The 14,985-nt window shown below is 49.0% G+C and overlaps 1 protein-coding gene across 1 annotated transcript in view; it reads left to right on the forward strand.

Annotated features, from left to right (window-relative positions):
* Positions 1–14,985, forward strand: part of LOC146808453 (transient receptor potential cation channel subfamily M member 2-like) — a 2,757,229-nt gene that overhangs the window by 1,587,818 nt on the left and 1,154,426 nt on the right. The gene's annotated exons all lie outside the window — the stretch shown is intronic.

The following is a 14,985-nucleotide window of genomic DNA, read 5'->3' on the forward strand; positions in this document are numbered from 1 at the left end:
TGCAAGTTGTTTTGTCTGGCTAGCCTTCAATATATTTACCTGGGAGCTAGAGAAGTGCAGTCTCACACACTATTGCACGTTTGGTAATATGAGAAAGGAACACTTTGCTGTTAGGACAAGAACTCTCACTCACCCGAAGGTGACATGCTTCATAATTGGGTTCCCTCCTCACACAAGGACCACAAGGTACCTTGTGTGGGCTACAACTCCCAAGCTTCATAACGGGAGGAGCGGAGATGTTTTGACGAGCAAAATGATGATGTTGATGAGTCGGGGCAGAGTGAAAGGAACTTACATTGTCAATAAAACGATCTCCTGGTGGGCGAAAAAGCTTTTATTCTGGTGCCCCCATTGGATAGGGTTAAAAGGGTGCGAGGACAGGGGGTTAAAAGCTACCCTATCTCTGCGGGTGTTAGAACTGGGGTCACCAATTCTGACACGGTAGCTTGGCACGAGGTAGGAAGGCACCCGAAGGCAATGTGTAAAGCACTGGTGCAGCACTCACTCACACAGATTCAGCCATGCGCACACAATGAAGGACGCCACAACAGGTGGTTTTGTAAAAACACAAGATTCTTTATCTACTTCACAGTGGGGAAGATCAATTAATTTCATGAATAAGCAGTTACGATTGCAATAACCTTGAATTCATTTAAGTAGCTGTACCAGACAACTGCTGGGCAACAGTCAATTCATCACAGTGACTAAATCAGTGCATTTCAGAAGAACAAACAATTCATCAAGCCACAAGAATCAGGGACTGGCAGGACAACAAATAAGTCATTGAGATCAAACGGGCATCAATTCACCCAAGTGCTACAGGGCCTGGAACGGCAGGCCGGTCAAAGGCAGTAGCACAAACCCTTCCAGAAACATGGGTCACGGTAGGTAATGAGTTACAGGTTAACACAGGCTCAAGTTCAATGAGGGTAGTCCAATCAATTAGGAAGTTAATGCAGGTAGGCAGTTAGCATGGGCAGCATTATCGAGGCACACCTTCCTGAAGTGCAACCCTCCCTGTGGGGATATCCAACATCAGCACCATTTCCTAAGCCTAGGTATCATACAGGTATTATCCCAACAGAAGGGCCGCTCGGTGCGTAATTCAGGCCCCAGGGCCCAGCAGGGGGCACACCATGTCAGGCCCAGTCAGGAGGAAGGTTAGATGCTGCCCCCTACCGCTTGGCCTACCTCTCGGCCTACCTCTCCCACCGTCTTGGGCGTTCCTGGGGCTGCCACTCGAATTTAGTCCGCCTCCCCGTGGTGATCGTGGGCCTCGCCTCCCTGTGGTGATGGTGGGCCTCGCCTCCCTCCCCGGAGAGATGTTATCTGGCGCTGGGGAGAAGAGGCAAGTCCCAGTCGTTCGCTCCGCGCCGTCTCTCGGGAGGGGCTCCGAGCTTCCCTCTCCTTCCTGAGCCTGGGAGCCAACCCGGGTGCAGCGTGAAGGGGGGCGCGGCCGAAGACTCAGCGGACGCCCACGACACTGGGCAACACGCGCCCGCGCAGCCAGGGCCTAGGGTGGCCTACTCCACCACCGCCGCGGCCCTCCCAGGCTTCGGGGGCCGCGGCGGGAACTCAGGCGGCAGACAGCTTCTCCCCAGCAGGTGCCCGGGCCGCGACGATGATTCTCGGGCCCCCCCTTTCGGCGCACTCCGCTTCGGCCCCTCTACCTGAGGCGCCCACGTGGGAGACGCTGCTGGCACCTCTGATTTCGCGGCGCCCGGGCCGCAGCGGTGATTCCTGGCAGGTGAGCGCTTCCATGGCCTAGCGCTTGCGTTCTGGGACTGGGCTGCAGTGGTGATTTGGGCAGTCGGTGCTCGGTGCTCCCAGCGATAGGAGAGGGAAGGAACAGCACGCAAAGGGGCACAGCCGTGGGTCCACTCAATCCTGGGTGGCAGCGGTGATTTGGGGGAGCTGGCAGCAACAACTCAGAGGGGTCAGGTAGCCATAGTGCAGCGCTCGCAACTTTAAACAGGCAGGGGCACAGCAGCCCCACACATAGAGCGCGCAGGGGGGCACAGTTCAGGCGCTATAGCGCTGGGTGGGCGTAGCACGTTACCAGTGGATCCTGCTCAGCGGTGCCCACAGCAGGCAGTCCCCCTCTCCTTCCAGCGCCTGGATGGCACGGCGCTTGTCTTGGGGCAGTAACGGGATGGTCTCAGTTGCAGGTCTTTGGGGGGAGAATAGGGGTTTGTGTTGGCAGGCATCAGAGGCAGGGTGGGTCCCTGCAGCACACTGGAGATGGTCCCCTGGGTTGCCCCCTCACCAGGCAAGATCAGTAGGCAGGCAGAGTCCCTCATCTAACTTGGGTACAGCAGTGCCTAGACTCAGTCAGTCCCAGTAGTGTAGGTTTCTCCCCCAGGCCCAACCGCCTACGCTCCAGCAGAGGTTCCCCCAGGTCCAGTGGTGCCCCAACTGACTAGTCAGGTTTCCCTCCTTTCCTCTTATACCCCCAGGTCAGGTGACCCTCCTGCAAAAAGGCAGCAAAGCATAGTTCCCTCCCAGGGCTGGAAGGTTCCAGGAGCTTCCACATAATAGTCTATGGGACAAAAAGGCGGGATGGAAAAAGATACTGTATCCAAATGTCTCAGACTGCTCCTGACTACTAGTATGTGTATGCAGTGGCCACTCCGCAGTAGCAGGGGCCTGTGGCAGCCATGTTGTTAGGAGAGAGCACCTGCACCTCAGCACTGTTTAGCAGTGGTAAGGCGCCCAGAGACCTAGGGCCAACAAAAAGATGGCGGAAAAAATGAGGCAACAAAGGCAAAAAAAACGGGGTAGACCGCCCTAGGGCTGACAGGTCTAACAGCGGGTCAACAAGTTTCAGCCCTTCAATGACTTTCTCAAGTTTGCGGGCATTTTAGCAGGACCAGAGAAAACTGTCACTCTGCTTCTAGAAATTAAAAATAAATGCCAACAATACATTAGACTTGGTAGATTAATGGGTGGGCTACCACTATCCTCAGTGTTCACCTATGATGCTGAAAGTTAAATAAACAGAAAGCAATTTCTCACAGTTTGATTAAACAAAACATCCCTTCAAACATGTTGTGTTCTAAGTTAGGTGTAGATAGTTATTCATTTTCTAGGTCCTGAAGAATCGCGAGGAGATTATTCCAATAGCGAGAAACATGTTGACCAACACTTAGTTACACAAGGTACAGCATGACACAAGACATTACACTCGATCTTGTGCCTCGGTTCTTGTTTTTATTTAGGGTAGGAGACCCCCAGAATAAAATACTTCTTTACTTCGGTACTCCCAATCCTATTTTAAACTCACTATTTTTCCATCTACACTATATTGCCCCCTTACCCGCACTTCACCATACGGCTTTCGGATATAAAGATCTCCGATAAAGAGCCCCTATTAAAGGGAGCCCGTCGGGTATTGCACTGCCGACCCGACGAGGAGCAGCCCAGATGATGAAGCATGACACCTGCAAGGGTGTGTGAGGGCATTATTATCCGATTTATGGATCCCCTACATTGACCCCAGCTCTTGGGGCTTGTGCGTTTCCTATCTACCCTGACTCTGTACTTCTCTGATAATAAGGAATGGCATAACCTTCTTGTAAAACTAAGTTAGGCAAACCCATGGGTGAACAGGTGCAAAAAAATTGTTCGGCATCATCAACGACACTCCTGTCAGGATAGTGTAAAATGGTAACATGCGGGTAATCGTTCCCAGAGTTATCCCACTCAAGCATCAGTGCCCTTCAATGCAACAGAGCTAAATTTGTTTAGACACAGAAAATTGGCATTAGATTGTTAACCATCATTTTTGCATTCGACAAACAATCTGTGCTGAAAGCACAATATATCCAAATTTTATGAACGTCTCATTGTGCCCATGTATATTTCTCATGTACTCTATAGTATATAGATTGATCTTCAACAATCGATTTCATTAATCTCAATGATCTGATCTAGTTTCCAATAATTAGAGTCTGTCTAATGGGTTTCTGATATTACGTAAGGGAACCGCAGAGAACACACACGAGGAACTTCAACACACGCCGAATACCGTATCCAAAATCACACAATGGGAATATCACATCCTAACATAATTGTTTCAACAAGTGCGGGGCCTCTTGACATCCTCATTGCCGGCTATTACTTACATTGTGTTTTAATCGGAGACATCCCAATGCTCACCCAGCTTCGTATTGTGCCGTATGTGGTGAGAATCCCCCCATTATTAAAGCACATACCTGCTGTGCTCTTCCAAGGCGAGTAGGGAATGGGGCTGGAGGGAGCCAGAAGTGTCATAGGGGCGTTGATTTGAATGAGGCCTGCTCGTATTAACTAGAAAGTGGTATGTGAGGTAACTTGCATGGGGTTACTTATTTTGACCCGAAGTGCTTTGGTTCATGCAAATTGTAGTCCCCGTCAAAGTTAGGAATCGATGTTAGATGTTCGACTCTTTCTAGTTTCCAAAGAGTGAGTCTATATTCTGCAGAGTCTCTATATGGAAAAATTGAGAGGAAAAAGGACACATTCAATGCATAGCTCACTTTGTTTTGAGTCTGTAGAGCAATGGAGTTTATAATCATCATTCTTCCGAATTATGTTTTCATTGGATCGGCTGGTATTAAATTAAAAAGATACATGAAGGGGGCGTGGCCAGCTGTCGACGGGAATGGCCGCTCGGTAGCTGAGCTCCGGCGTGCCACGGCCGATAAATCCGCATATCACAGTCTGCCCCGGCCTGATTTCCGCCCCTAGTGCAGCCAAGATCTCCGGACCCACGACTGGAGTTGCGGTGCAAGTTTGGGTCCCATTGGGCGCCATCGCTGTGAGACGCTCCGGGCGCCGTACTCCCTCAGCGCAGTTAGCACCGGAAGTACATCCAGGCGGCTGTGGAGGGCAACGCGACGCCGCCTGGTCCGCGCGAAGACACACCAGCTACCTGCGTTGCCCCGCACCTGGAGCTCTGCTGAATATAGCCGCCTGCCGGTGTGCCATTACCGCTAGCTCAACGATCTTCGTGCTCAATCGCATCAGCCCTACCTTGGCAGCGAACCGCCGTTTGGCACCTCCCTGTCTCCAGCACTCCGTAGGGCCACGGATCTTGGCTGCCCCCATCAGCCGCCCACATTGGCTCCAAAGACACTACTCTGCCCCGGGGACACCCACACTGTTGTCATCGTGAGCCCCGAGCTTCCCCGGGCCGACATGCCGGGCGTCCACCCGCATGCATTGTGGGTCTGCAAGTGGTGATCCACTACTATCCTGTAGTCTGGCGAGTTGCGCTGCTTGCCCGACTCGGCAGCAATTCTTTGGTGCTGCCTGTGCAGCCGCTGTCTGGTCCTTCGCTGAGCATCCTCTTGCAGTAAGGAGCCTGCTATTCTGTCTGCGTTGGGGCCGGTGGCGGATCTCTCTGGGCCCGATCACTACCCTGTCCTTTGTCCGGTGGGAGACACACGACACCGGGCGCCCTCCTGTACTGTACGGCCGGGAGCGTGGCCAGCGGGGGCCAAGACCGTCAGGCTACGTGGGGGTTCCCACGGCAGGTGAGGGACTCCTGCGCCCTGCCCCTTCACGGTCCCCTTCCTACAGAGACGCCATGGCGACGGGCCGAAGTGGGCGTAATGCGGCTCAGACCAAGCTGGAAAAATTTGCGTGGCAGAGGAGCCACGAGGACAAGCTGGGCAGCACAGTGGCCCCGGATGGTGTTCCAGAACCCACCAATAAGGACCGTCTTGCGGCAATAACTACGGTGCACACCTCTTTGGAGCACAAAATTGACACGGTCGCTACGGAGGTGGCCCTCATACGGGAGGACATGCGCAAAATGGCCGACCGTGTCTCAACTGTTGAGACCACCACGACGGAGCTGGTTACCGAAACTACCCTCCTCAAGAAGCAGGTGGAAGAGCTGCGTTCATCCCATGAGGCCTTTGCGGTACAGCTTGATGACTACTTAGGTAGGATGCGCCGCAATAACATCAGAATTTTGGGCGTTCCGGGGAGGGCGGAGGGGTCTGCCTCTGACCTTTATGTAGAGGAACTCATCCTGCAGCGTCTACAACTGAGGGGTCTCTCCAAATGTTTCTCGATTGAGCGTGCACATCGATTACCTGGAGGCAACCCTAAACCTGGAACCCCCCCACGACCACTCCTTGCCCGTGTGTTGAACTATCGTGACCAAGACTTGATCCTCCAAACTGCGAGGGTGGCACCCCCACTGACAGTTGAAAACAGTAAGGTTTCGTTTTCCAGGATTTCACACTGAGTGTCCAAAAACAACGCTGGAGCTTTCTGGAGGTGAAATGGGCTCTCAGGGCCAGATTCACAGAACTAACTTAAGACAAAATCCTAAACTTACTACTTTTGGTATTCACAGAAGGCATTTAGTATTAGTAAAGTTAGGATTTGGTCTTAAGTCTTTCTTAAGTCTGTCTTAAGTCTGTCCTAAGTCTGTCCTAAGTCTGTCCTGAGTCTGTCTTAAGTCTCTCCTACTACTTTTGGTATTCACAGAAGGCATTTAGTAGTAGTAAAGTTAGGATTTTGTTTTTGTTTTTGTTCTGTTTGGTACCGGTCCAATTTACTGTTCTCCACTCCATTCCTACACTTGCTACTGCAATCATCGACATATGTGACATTGGCCAATGCTGTACGATACCATGCCTGCCTATCCGACACTATTTGATCCCCGTTGACATGACGTGATGGCACCTGGCCTGACGCTTAACATATCCACCTGGAACGTTAACGGCCTGGGGGACAAAATAAAGCGAGCCACTGTGTTGCAATACGTTAAGCGTAATGAGCTTGATTTGGTCCTTGTACAGGAGACACACTTGGTTGGGAATTCCTGTGGGGCCCTCAACAGGAAGGATACAAAATAGTGGTCCATTCTGGGTTTACCTCGGGGTCCCAGGGGTGGGGATATTGCTTCGCAATGGTTGTTCCTATATTATCCACAACACCTGGACTGATCCCCAGGGCAGATACGTCGCGGTCTCAGGCTCCTGGGAAGGGCGTGTGATTAATGTTGTCTCTGTATGCCCCACCCGGACTACAGCGCCTGACGCTGAGTGACCTGGGTACCCTGCTCGTAGGCCTGCCACTTGGGGTGTTGGTGTTGGGAGGAGATTTCATTCTCGTTATGGAGGGTTCTTTGGACTGTTTACCTCCTTGGGGGAACCCACCAAGAGGTTCATATCTGTGGGAATTTGCGAATGCCCTTGGAGTTGTTGATGTCTGGCGGTGGTTCAACCTGTCCCACACCCGTTTCACATTTCAATCTGGGGTGCAAGGTAGTCAGTCGCGGATTGACTACCTATTCACTCAGGCCCAGGATGTTCATCTCTTCAAGAAGACCGATTGCCTCGCCCGTGGGATTTCTGACCATTCTCCGTTCTGGTGACTCTGGGCTCTCGTAATCGGGAACGTCCCAGCACCATTTCGATATTCCCGTGGGCACTTAAAATGCCAAACATTGAGGAGGTTCTCCGCAAAGACACCAAACATTATTTTGCTGAAAACACCGGCTCTGTCGACTCGTCAGTGGCGCTTTGGGGGGCCTTCGGACAGTCATAAAAGGCAGCGCTCTGTCGCTTATGGTGGGATACAGGGCGGAACGTTCCAAAAGAGTGCTGGAGTTGGAGGCTGACATCTCGGTGCTGGAGGGGTCGGTCACGCGCGATCCCGTCCACGCCACGTGTCACAATCTTGCGATTAAGAGACTGGACTATCGGCAGCTTCTCTTCGACGACGCTGCGTCGCGCTCTCTGGCCTCCCGACACAGGATCTATGAGCAAGGGAAGCGGACAGGCAAACTCTTGGCGTGGCTTGAGCGACAGGAGCAGGCGGCTAGATGAGTCCGCGCGAAAACGAATTCTGAGGGGAATCTCTTAACTGACCCCCAACAAATCGCCGATACATTTGCCTGTTATTTTGCGGATGGTTACACTACTTCTCCCACGTCTCAGGCCCCGTTGTCGGCTGGCCTCCTGGCTACTATTGATGTCCCCACCATCTCCCTGCACGAGAGAGAGACCCTGGAGGTAGACATTACAGTGACGGTTGTCCAAAAGGCGATACAGGATGTCTGTTCTGGGAAAGCTATTAGCCCCAACGGATTTTCCATTGAATTACTTAAACTTATGTCAACGCTGTTGGCTCCCCACTTGTTGAATTTCTACACTGAATCTTTCGAGTCGGGGGTCCTCCCCGCATAGATCCGAACCGCAGCCATCGTGGTTATTCACAAACCAAGCAAACCTGTTGAAGAGTGTCAATCGTATCGTCCATATCTCTTTTAACGGTAGAGGCAAAGATCCTGGCTTAAATCCTGGCGAATCACCTCCTCCACTATATTACTGAGCTGGTCCATCCGGACCAATCTGGGTTCATGCCGGGGAGGAACACGGCTCGGAACTTGCGTCAGGTCCACGGGGTCCTCGGCAGGCTACACACCCTGGAGGAGGATGTGATATTGCTATCCTTAGATGCCTCTATGGCATTTGATACGATCGAGTGGGACTTTCTTTTTGCTGTCCTGTCTTGCCTGGGGTTCGGACCGAATCCGATACGCTGGATTCGACTACTATACACTCGTCATACCGCCCATGTCATTGTGAATGGCCATCGCTCTGCCACTTTTGAGCTTCATTGGGGCACGAGGCAGGGATGCCCCCTGTCTCTGCTACTTTTCGCCCTTGTATTGAGCCACTTGCGGTGTGGGTCCGGGGGAATCCTGAGATTCGGGGGCTTAAGTGGACGGCGAGCCACGAAGATCGTATCTCGCTATACGCTGATGATATCCTCCTTTATTTAGCTTCCCCTGCGCGATCGCTGCGATGGGTACTCCATATTTTTCATATTTTCGGTACCCACTCTGGATATCAGATAAATTGGTCTAAGTCCCAGATGTATGCGCTATGGGGGTCCCCCCCTGGCGAGTCCCCGGGGCTATGAGATACCGCTCCCCTGGGATTTCGGTACCTGGGCATCATCGTTACTCCAGACGCCGATCTCTTTTTTGACAAGAACCTACTCGGCCCTCTTCAGCATTTTAAGTCCGACGCCGTGCATTGGCGCTCTCTTCCCCTGACTTTCTTTGGGCGTGCGTCCCTGTTCGAAATGCTTGCTCTCCCGTGTTTTCTTTATGCCTTGCAGAATACCCCCATCCCGATTTCGGATTCTTATTTCTCCCAAAATAGACGGTGTACTGCGGGACTTGCTGTGGGAGGGACGTATGCCGCAATGAATAAACTCACCATGGGCTGGTACGACGGGGGCATCGGCCTCCCGGATCTCCAATTATATTATCAGGCGTCCCAGCTAGTCGCCGTCAATAGATGGGTATTCAAACCCCACGACGAGCCTAGTTTCCATACGGACCACTGGCTCATGGGGCGAGGCACGTATAACAGAGCGCTCTATACCAACTCCCGCAAACTCAGCTTAACAGGGCACACGGCGCATACGGTCGAGATTTGGCACAGGGTCACCAAGCGACTGGGTTAGCATAAGAGACTTACGAAAGCAACCCCATTATGGGAACCTGACGTTCTGGGCCATCTTAGCTCTTGTCCAGGGCTCGACAAATGGGACCTAATAGGAATATCCACGGTTAGGGACCTCTGGGTTAATGGGAAACTTGCCTCTTTTACAGAACTCCAAGCTAAATACTAATTGGCTCCGTCTGAGACGTTTCGCTACTTGCAGATCACCCATGCTGTATCCTCTGCCCTGTCTAAGGATGGCCCTCTCCCCGACTCGTCCCCTCTGGAAGACCAACTATTGCTTGACCCTATGAATCGAAAGGCCTTCTCGCTCACATACAAAAAGCTGGTCAATAACCGTGCTGACCCGATGTTGAAGTTGAGGTGGGGGTGGGAGAGGGATTTGGGTGTGCTAGAGGACGACATGTGGCGTGACGCCTTGGCTTCGCCTCGAGCGGTTGCCATCCCCATGCGCCTGCGGCTTCTCCAATTTAAGATCCTTCACCGAGCTTACTTCGATGCCAAGTTATTGTTCAGACTAGGCAGACGCCCAGACCCACTTTACCTCAGACACTGCAACCAAGAGGGCACCTTCATTCATATTCTATGGGATTGCCCACGTATTCAGGACTATTGGGGAGAAATTGCCCGTCAACTCGAGAGGGTGGGAGGCAAGCCCCTTGGGTTATCTCCCCGGCTGTGCTTACTTAATATTTGGGAGGCGACGGATCTTACCCTGGCTGAACATATGTGGGCCTCCATAGGCTTTGTTATCGCAAAACGAAATATTGCGCAGAAATGGGGGGTGGAGGTGGTCCCACTCCTGGTTGACTGGGCTAGGGACATGGACTTCGCCATGGTTGCTGAAAAGTCAGTGTTCAAGGGACGGGGTTTCCCCAAGAAATGGGATCAGAGATGGGGGAAATGGAACCGATACAGAGGGGACATTTGCATCTCCCCTACGGTTGAGTTGCGGAGAGAAAGGCGAACTTTGATGGCCCAGCTGACGGCGGAGGTGCTTGCTTCCCCCCCCTTAGGAGTGGTGTTCGTGCTCTTCATGGCCCCAATTATCTGGGGCAACATGTTTGCATTCCCTGATCAGAGCTGTCTCCACTTGTTTTTTGCGTTATAATATGTCTGCACTGTTTTACCTGAACCCCTTTTCTACCGAGGGGTAATTGCCACTGTGATATGTATGTATTGGAGGGGGGATCTATCTTGGTGTATCTTTCCTGTCTGTACCGGTACCCGGTTGTTGTTCATATAAAATAAAAAACAGTTAAAAAAAAAAAAAAGATACATGAAATAAGCGTATCCAATGCATAGCCCACTATGTCTCAATGTACTATGCATTGAGTCTGTAAAGCAATGCAGTCATCATCCTTCCTAATTATTTATTATATTTTCATCGAGTCGGATGGTCCTCAGTATAAAAGAGTGAAAGAATGGAGCAAGTAACATGTGCAGCATTAATTGTTCTACGTTCTTCATGGACAGTCTCATAGCCATTATATTTTCATTGTTTGGGATGATGTTGAGTATAGAGGAGTGGGCAGATGGAATATGCGCAATATCATTAGTTCTTCTCTCCTCCTCATAGTAAATTTTGTGTATATTTATCAATCATGGACTTACTGCAAAAAGTAGGGGTTGCAAGTCATTACAATATATCCATCAGAGAGATGACCAAGGTATGTCACTGTGCACACAATGGCCAAGTATTCATTAGAGGGAAGACCAAGGTATGTCATTGTTTGAGCCTCTTAGATGACTCCTAAGTATAAAAATTCAACTTTGTTCTCTGCAAAAAAGCAATGTGTCTAGCTTGCCCATTTGAATGTTGTAGTTGGGTTTATCTAGCACAATCTACTTGATAACATTGTCCTTATGGCCGTTTTTCAAAAAGTGACTGGCCAATTTGGTGGTTTTTTTGCACCTAATAGTGCTCCTGTGTTCCATTATTCTGTTTCTCACTTTCCAGGTAGTCATCCCTACATATAATAGTCCACACGGACCTATAATAAGGTAGATGACACCACATGAGTTACAGTTCGTATGTTTGTGTATCACCCACGGTGTCTTGAGTACTATATCAATCTGTGTTCTGGGTTGAGGTAAAACACAGACGGAACACATTGCACACAGAAAGTGTTCTTCTATATTAGTACCTGTCCATAGTTCTTGTTGAGTTTCATACTGCTTACTAGTATTTGGACCGACATGTCTCTGATGTTGCTACTGCGTTTAAGGGCAAAAATAGGTCTCTCCCTAGATTTATCTCCTATATTCAGGATATGCCAGTTCTTGTTGACTGCTTTTTTGACTGTATCTGTAAGATGACTGTATGTGTTGACACCTACCAGTCTCTCTATCTTGGGTTTTGGGTAAGTTTCTAAGAGGACTTCCCTGTTGTTGTTACGGGCCCGTTTAGCTGCTCTGCAAATCAGGTTTCTGGGGTATTGTTTCACCTTATGATTTCTGCTCAAATTTTCAGCATGCTGTTTGCATTTTTCCACCTCAGTGCAGTTTCTTTTGAGTCTCAGAAACTATCCTATGGGAAGATTATCTCTTAGGTCTCTTGGATGGAAACCTTTGTAACAGAGTAACGAGTTGCAAGCCATAGGTTTTTGGTAGAGTTCTGAGTAGATACTACCCTCTTTGGGATACAGAAGTAAATCCAAGAATGGAAGTTTGGTTTTACTGAATTCACAAGTGAATCTCAGATTTGTATTTAGATTATTGAGCCAGTCGGAAAAAGTTTCCAATGACAAATGATCCCCTCGCAGATGACCAAGATGGCACTGATGTATCTTTTCCACATCTTGAGCTTCATCTGGTAGGGATTATCTGTAGAAGAGATGTATGTGGTTTCAAATCAATGCATATACAGATTTGCCATGCTTGCAGCACAGGTACTGTCCATGGATGGCCGTGTTACTTGCCAGTATAGTTTGTTTTGGAAGGAAAATAAATTCTCTTTCAGGTCGATCGAGGTACATTCCATTACAAATTAAGTCTGGGTCAGATCCTCTCTAGTTCGTTGTTCCAACAGAAGTTTAACTGTGTGTAAATTGTCATCTTGCGGTATATTCGCGTATAATGCTTCAACATCATATGACACTTGAAAATGTAACTCTGGATCAAATTGAACTGTTGAGAGAAAGGATAAGATGTGTTTTGTATCCTGCAAGTATGATTGCATCTCAGTTACTAATGGTCTCAAGAACCAATCCACAAATTGTGAAAGAGGTTCTAAAAGAGACCCAATGCCAGAGACAATGAGTCTAACCGGTGGTGGCGTTTGTTGTGTGTGGATCTTGGGTAAAACATAAAAAGCTGGAATTTTTTAATGGGTGTTAAGAAGGAATTCAGCTTCGCTTTTCACAATCCAACCTGATTTTTTTCCTCTATCTGCTAGGGCTATGATTCTTTTTTATAATGTAGGTGTTGAATCTTTTTGTATAGGTTTGTAATACTTGGTGTTGCTCAGTTGTCATAAGCATTCCTCTTGATAGGTCTGGGTATCAAGGGTTAGGGTGGCTCCGCTTTTGTCCGCAGGCTTAATGACAATTTCTAGTTACTTAAGGCAGTTCATCTCTTCCTTAGAGAGGATAATGAAAGGTGGTTTGCCATGTTTTTTCATATTTTCAAAGTCTGTAGGCACAGCTTTCACAAATGTTGTCACCTCTGGTGGAATAAGATGTAGGGATGGGTTGAAAGGGGATTTGTTCTTTAGTCCTGAGTTTGGAACGGTGTCAATGGTGGTATTCACTGTTTTGTACAAAAAGAAAGTCATATTTTTCGGGAAAAAATCGGCCAGTTCTTTCTGTGTTTTAAAGTTATCTCCCAAGTGGATTGGCACAAAACCCAAACCTTTATTCAGAACTTTGATTTCCAATGTTGTCAGGGTTTTGTTGCTTAGATTCACAATCAGGTTGTGTTACTCATTGATAGACTCGGATCCCTCGTCATACTCCTGGTTAGGTGTTGTTCCAAGGTTAGATCCCATTGTATACTCTGCCTCCGTTGATCTGTTTGGTTTGCTTGTTGGCCTCAGTTTTCTGTTCTTAGGCCTCTCCTGCCACGGCCATGTCCAAAAAAAGGTTATTATCCTGGGCCTCCAAATGTCCCGTGTTGGAACGGATTCACGGAAAAACTGCAGGGTTGTGGTGGCCACCAAGGAGGCTGTCGGTGAGGTTGGAAATCCTCCTTGCCCTGCCTGAGTTTCATCCTGTTTTTGAAAGAACTGTCTGAGTCACTTGAGTTTGATTCATCAGTGTTGCTCCATTCTTCTGAGTTTGATGTCCATTCATCCGTATTGTGGCTCCATCCACTAGCCCCTCTCCTGCTATTCTTTATGGGTGCCTGGGTCTGATAGTCATCTACAACATATAGGTAAACTTTTTCGAGGGAGAATCTCTCTAAATCTTTTTTGAGCTTGTTCACATTATATTCCAACAGATTTTCCTTAGTTGCATTGATGGTCTAAGTCACTTCTATTTGAATATAGTTATTTGTAATGAGCATTTTAATTGGTTTTCCAGTGTTTGGATCTCTATTAATAGGCAATTCGCTGTTTCTTTTGCTGTGTTGATTAGAAAGATCAACCTATCTCTGGTACACCTCCAAGATATTAGGGACCAATCTTTTAAAGATTTGTTGTCTAGGAAAAGTTTGGGGGCATTAGATACGATCAGCCCTTGTGGTGCTATATTGCCTCTAAAATATACAGGTAATATAGCTGCATTTGATGCTGTACATATGTGTTGTTTTTTCATGTTAGAAAGTTTGGTTCATTCTTCAGTTTGAGAGGGTGTCTGTGTGTTTTGTGTGACTAAGATCCTTGGTGTTTGAAGAATTGATTGCACCATGGCATAATTGAAAGCCAGTTCTACTTAATCAGCCACTGTCAAAAGGCGCAACATCCCTCTCCTTGGTCCCTCCACGATTCAATGGTGCGGACCTGTATGACTCGCATTCAGTGACTCTCCTGGGCGGCCCCAGCATATGGTCTGATCCTCCTGCTGATCCGCTTGCCACGCCAACTGGGGTTCTACACGACTATGGCTTTGGAGGTTTGAACAGCGCACTCAGTGCATGTTGTGGGAGACCTTTTCTCCGACGGCAATCTCCTCCCCTTTGAGGCCCTGGCCGAAGATTATGGCCTCTCCTCAGGTCCATTCCTGCTACATAAAGAGCTTGGGAATACCTTTTGCACACTCTGGTGCATCACGGATGAAGAACCCCTCCCCCACCCAGTCCTACAGTCAATCTTAGTTATTGGCGTGAGACAGCACCTCATTACATTTCTACATAGAGCAATTCTGGAGCTCACGCTCATTTCCATCCTCCCTTCACGCCAGAAATGGGCAGGCAGCTTTGGGAGAGCGCTTCATGGCAAGGAGTGGGACAGGGCACTTCAGTTTCCCAAAACTGTATCCTGTAACGCACATTTCTTTTTTTTAAATCTATTTTTATTAAGGTTAACATCAGGTCACAGCCAATTACAATCAAGTGTCATATTACC

Source organism: Triturus cristatus, chromosome 8 (genome assembly GCF_964204655.1).
Source record: "Triturus cristatus chromosome 8, aTriCri1.1, whole genome shotgun sequence".
Taxonomy (NCBI): domain Eukaryota; kingdom Metazoa; phylum Chordata; class Amphibia; order Caudata; family Salamandridae; genus Triturus; species Triturus cristatus.